This window comes from Euleptes europaea, chromosome 11 (genome assembly GCF_029931775.1).
Source record: "Euleptes europaea isolate rEulEur1 chromosome 11, rEulEur1.hap1, whole genome shotgun sequence".
In the NCBI taxonomy this organism is placed as follows: Eukaryota; Metazoa; Chordata; class Lepidosauria; order Squamata; family Sphaerodactylidae; genus Euleptes; species Euleptes europaea.
The window spans coordinates 34672398-34678397 of record NC_079322.1 but is presented as its reverse complement, the minus strand read 5'-3'; the positions used below and the strand labels follow the sequence as shown (position 1 = coordinate 34678397).

At 50.2% G+C, this 6000-nt stretch overlaps 1 protein-coding gene across 1 annotated transcript in view; it reads left to right on the top strand.

Annotated features, from left to right (window-relative positions):
- Window positions 1–1390: 1390 nt before the first annotated feature.
- Window positions 1391–6000, top strand: part of LRRC3B (leucine rich repeat containing 3B) — a 56325-nt gene continuing 51715 nt past the window's right edge. Inside the window, exon 1 of the mRNA XM_056857326.1 lies at window positions 1391–1404. The gene's annotated coding sequence lies outside the window, so the exon portion shown is untranslated. The remainder of the gene's footprint in view (window positions 1405–6000) is intronic.

Genomic DNA, 6000 nt, shown 5'->3' with positions numbered 1-6000 from the left:
ACTGCATCAAACCTGGGCAGCCGTACAAGGGCTGGGTTGGCAGGTGCAGGGGGCAGCCCTAAACCGACTGGCACCCTCCTAGAGCCAGTGGATTGAGAAAAGCGTCACTCCCGTTTAGGGTTGCGCCGGAGAGCAAATTACAACAAAAGAGGCTGGGGGGGGGGGGTAGCCTTCAAACCCGGGAAGGAAGAAAAAAAAATCCGTGGCTTGTAATACGGACCCTGGCTTCCGTGCAGTTTGCTTCCAGTCGGGGAAAGAGAATCCGAAGCGCGGCCGGGGACGCTTTGGCCACTTACGCACGGGGAGGTTTTGCCTTGGGTCTGCCGCTCTCTAGATGCCCGTTTTCCCCATCTGAATGCTCAAAACTCTGCATGGGGGCCTTTTTTTTTTTCCTTTTTTAGTTTTGAGTACCCGGGTGGGGAAAACGGGCACCCACAGAGCGGCCAACCCAAGGCAAACCCTCCCCTGCGTCAACGGCCTTTCTTGAAAGAGGCGTTCAGCAAAGCAGGGGATGGGAAGCCCGAGAGAGGGAGGAGACGCCGACCTGACAATGGGCGAAAACGCACGGTGGCTTGAGCCTCCTTTCTTCCCTGTTCCAGCCAGGATCGAACGCACGGCCGTGCGTTCGATCCTGGCTGGAACAGGGAAGAAAGGAGGCTCAAGCCACCGTGCGTTTTCCGGAGGCGCGGGGAGGGATATCCCGGGGTGCCCTTTTCGGACGGGGGTTGCACTTGGCCTCGCCTCCGCCTGCAGACGCTCCCCGCCGGGGGGGGGGGAGAGGAGCACGCCGGAGCCCCCACCCTCGCCTAATACGCGGCAACTCTACCCCGCCAGAGCAGGCAGCATCGCCTGGCCAAAGACCGCCCCGCCCGCCCGCCAGCCAGCAGGGAGCCAGGGCGCGGCGTCCTCCCTCTCCACCCCCACCCCCCAACGCCGAGTCCCCCGGGGGTGGGCCGGAGGGGGCGGGGGCTGCGGCGCCGAGGAGCCCCGCCCTGATCCCCGCCGCGGGAGCACCTGTGGAGCACCCGGCCGCCGCCGCCGCCCGGCAGCCTCCGAGGGGAGCGGCGGGGCCGGAGCGATCGGGGCCGTGCGGCATGGGGCGGAGGGCGAGGCGCGCCGAGGGGCGCGTGGGGCTGGTGCCCCGCTGAAAGGCGGCCCGGCGGGGAGCGGCGGCGCGTCGGGCACGGCTCCCGCGCCTCCCCGGGATGGGCAGGGGAGGCTCGCCCTGAACGCCGGGCTTGCAGGCGCGCAACAAATGGCAGCCGGGGCGGTGGTCCGGGCCGCAGTCGCAGCAGCGGCGACTCCCAGGTGAGGCGGAGAGGCGCCCGCCCGGCTGCAAGGCTGCAGCTCTCCGTGCATGCCGGAGCCTCGCCTTCCCCCGCCCCAGTCGCCCCGCCGCTCCGGGTAAGGCTCTTGGAACTCCTGGTCGCGCGTGGGATGGGGCGGAGGGGGGGTTGTTTTTTGGGGGGATGCCTGGGGTGGGGTGCCCGGTTAGCCTCGAGCCCTGGGCCAACTTCAGACCACCGGGGTCTGATCCTTGGTCTTTCACAATCCATCGAGCCCCATTTTCCCCTAGTGGGGAAGGCGCTCCAATATGTGGTCAGGGTGGGGATTTCGTGTCAAGGTAGGCTGTGATGTGTGTGTGTGTGGGAATATATATATATATATATATATATATATATATATATATATATATATATATATATATATATATATATACACACATACACACACACACACACACACACACACACACACAAGCCAGTGGGATGTCCTGATCGGACACCGGTCGCGACCTTAAAATGTAACGCTGGGGTGAGAAATGTCATGGTGGTGTAGAGACTCTCAGGAAGTGGGAACTGGCCCTATGTGCATTTCTCTGTGGGCTGGGTAGGGGTGGTACCACAATAGTAGCATCTTTTTTTTACAAACGCGATTCCATGCCCCTTTAAAACACTAGGGCGTATCTGTGTGCAAGTGGATATGTAATATATTCTCCCGTCGTCTTTTGAGGTGATAAGAAAATAGCACACCAGATCGGATGTTTGAATTGGTCCAGTGATTAAGTCAGGGGAAAGGGCCAAGCTACATAAGGAATTTGGCACTGCCAAATGTAACGGGAAGGTGAATTTAAAAATGCAAACAAAAGGGTCTTCTGGAGGGGGAAAGAAAAGGTTCTAGGAAATAGTCACAAGAGAAATGGCACTTGGCAGGATAAGTTGGGATGGAACACGTTCTGATGCCAGGTTCATGGTGAAGATGTTCTTCATGATAGGATGCTCTCATGCTTAACTTCTGCTTTTGTGACTTCATTACGGAACTGTCAATCACAGGTGCAGAATGAGTTTGAGGTTTGGTATCAAAGTCCAGAATATGTAAACTGTATTATAAACTGACTCTCCAGGACCTTTGCCATGCCTGACACAGTATGTGTTTCTGATATCCCAGTCCAGTTGAGTAGTATTTTGGCTCAGTGTCAGAACAATTGTCGAAAAGAGCAAGAGTCCAGTAGCACCTTAAAGATCAACAAAATTTCTGGCAGGGTATGAGCTTTCATGAGTCACAGCTCACTTCTTCAGATACAATTGTAGGAATGATAGGATGAGTTCTGCAGCCCTGAGTGCTCCAAATAAGCCCTGATGTCATTGAAAAGATTTGTGTAAATAAGTTTTGCTTCCAGGCCACTCTCTTGAAGTAGTAATGACACAGAGGTGGGTATCCATTAATGCAAATGGATACTTTCCACTAACTGAATTGCACCCCAAATTAAATCTGGACCTAGTCTATTGACCTCTCTGAAGTCAACGAGAAATACTGCTTTTACTACCAACGGGGGGTAGGGGGGGCGGGGGTGAGTCAGATCCAAATCGAAGCTAATTTTCCACTGCCTTTATATTGCTGATATGAGGTGCTTGGGCCTTTAGAAATTTTGCATGGAAAAATCATAGCTTCTATATGCTGAGAAAGATGGTTTGTGATAAGCTATCTGTGCCAGGAAAGAGAGGGTAATGGACATAAATACTTAATTGTAAGAAACAAGTAATTTCTTTTTGCAGCCACACTGAATGGGAAACTGGTCTTGGACCAGTTTGTATCTCTCTTACTTGTCAGTGACCTAGCTCAGCCAGCCTCTTAACATCCATCTTTTGAGAACACTTTGGAAAGCAAGGCCTTGTTTACATGTTCAGTTATGGAAGGATAACAGTCCTATTAATTCACTTCAGCTCCCAGTTTGTTTACACATTCAAGGGATGAAGTGAGGTGAAATCATGCAGTCAGGCGCTGTTGACTCTTCTTCCTTTTAACCCGGGGGTAAGTGATCGCTTAAGCAACAGCCAGGTCTTGCCTATGCAGCTGGGTGGAGTTCGGTGTTCTGTGCAAACACTGAGATGATGTATGAGTAGCGTGAGGTGATCAGCCAGGCTGTTTTGCTGAAACATCCTGGAATCACATTCCGTGGTGATTCCACGATCATAGTCCCGAGTCAACGCCCTCAGAAAGTCCTGGTACGCTCTGAGAATGTCACCAGTGACTTGGAGGGAAACAGACGGCAAGAAATAATTGTAGGAATTGGGCTTCTGGAGGCAAAATTGTGGAAATCCTACTTAGACATTAAATTTGGTTACATGTCTGTTTGGGGGGGGGAATAATATACTTCAAGTGGTTTGCCTGCTTTTGGACCCACATCACTGTGCTTTTGTCTTATTTTTGAAAAACGTATTGACAATAGTGGGATTAGTTGTGCAGTCAGAGCAAGGAGGATGGAGCATCTTGCCCTTCATTGGCATGTTCTTGGTATGTTTAAGCCAAATTATTCACATTTGCTAAAGTGGATGCACAAACCACCCCCAAATGGTGCGATTTTAAATCCCATTGTTGTCAATGGCAGATTGGAAATCAAAGGGAGTTAAAAGTGGTTCACTTGGCTGGATCGTGTCCTCAGTTACTAGCTGGGTACGGAAACAGAAGGAATAATTTTCTAGAAGTATAAAAGCTCTTTGATGGAAGGACAAGATTGAAATGTGCTAGATAGACAAATGCATGTTTAGAAATGTTTGCCTCGCCTAGAATCCAACTGTTAGTGGTTCTAGATGAATAGAACACCTTCTTATTGGGCTTTGGGTCTGCATGTGGCTCTGTAGGAGCAAAATTATAGCATGCTTTTTTTTTAATGGGAGAGGAGGCCTAAAGAAATAAAGAATAATCTGAAAACAGTTTTTAGCAATCAATACAAAACCAGCTAGAGCAATTTCTGAATGGAAAGCTCCGGGAAGACTTTTTGTTTTTAAAGTTGTTAATAAAAAGCAGTTTATCTTAATCTAGTGAGGAAAACAGACGACACTCATCCTTCTCAATCTGCTGTTTGGGGAGAGGGGAAAGAATGAGCAAGTAAACATATTCAATACCTAGGGATCCCATGCAGTGCTTATGACCTACCTACAGAGGGATACGGATTGTTTGCGCCCTCTGATAGCACTTGTTGAAGCATAGAGATGTTCTGGTGACCAACAGAACAACAGAGAAGAATTAGGGGCTCATAACACAAGCCTCTTGGAGTTCAAATTTTGTGAAAACAGACATGAAGAGTTACAGTCAAGCATAGGTTGCAGGCAGGGAGCCTGCCAACAAAAGTTCATTTTTCATAAGAAATGAAAGAACATAAGGAGAGTCCTGCTGGATCAGACCAATTGTCTATCTGATCCAGTATATTGTTTCCGGCAGTATCCAACCAGGTATCCCAGAAGGTCCCCAACCAGGACACAGAATCCAAAGCCTTTCACTGTTTCTGAACCTCCTGAAACTGAGGCAGATTAACATGGGCTTTTGATTTAGACTTAGACATAATGATTAAATAATAGCCAAAGAGCCAATGATCACCTTGCATGAATTGCTTTTTAAAGCCGCTATACTGGCAGCCATTACTACATCCTGTAGCATTGAATTCCACAAGTAAAATATGTGTTGTGTAGAAAAAATATTGTTTCTGGCTTTCATGAATCTACTGCTTAATTGGTTTCCTCCCTCACCTCTGGGTTCTGTCATGACAAGAAAGAGAAATGTGTTAAATTGTGGAACTCCCTGCCCTAGGATGTGGTGATGGCTGCTAACTTGGAAGGCTTTAAGAGGGGGGTGGACATGTTCATGGATGATAGGGCTAACCATGGCTACTAGTCAAAATGAATATTAGTCATGATGCATATCTGTTCTCTACAGCAGGGGTGGGGAACGTCAAGCCCGGAGGCCATTTAAAGCCCACGAAATCATTTGGTCTGGCCCTTTGTGGGTCCTCGCAGATCTCTAGCTCTGAAGGATCTAAGACTGGTGGTCCGCCCCCTCCCGCGGACAGAAATAGCCTATATTCAAGGCAGATGTGAGGTTGTTTTTCTGAGAAAAGGAAACTTTTTCCCCCTTGCAGAAGAGTCATTAGCTATGGAGCTGCTAGGACCGCCCAAGAAACTGTATTAACCCTTTCCCACCCGGGACATGGAGAAACGTTTTCCCTCTGTACTACAAGAGGACTGGGGGCGGAAGTGGCGACAATAGAGGGGTTAAAGGAGGCAGGGCCAGAATGCTCAGGGGGGGAGTTCTTTGCCAGCGGGTCCTCATTTCATCCCTGCAGGCGGAGGTAGCAGGAGCTGGCTGTAGAATCCGGCCCCAGCCATGCAGAGCAGGAACAACTCCGGCATGCGGCTGGACGACTATGCCCGGCTGGTGCAACAGACCATCCTGTACCACCAGGTGGGCGAGTGCGCCAACAGTTGGATGCCTGCCTGCTTGCCCGTGTGTGTGTGTGTGTGGGATCATCTGGGGCAGCTGCCTGCTTGGTGCTTGGTCAGCTAATTTTTAAGTTGATAATTTTGTATGGCCCACGAATTATGTTATAAATATCCACCCCTGCTCTACAGTCGTAGAGGAGCATGCCAATTATATTAGGTGCTGTGGAAGACAGGCAGGGTGATGCTGCTGCAGTCATCTTGCTTGTGGGCTTTGTAAAGGCAC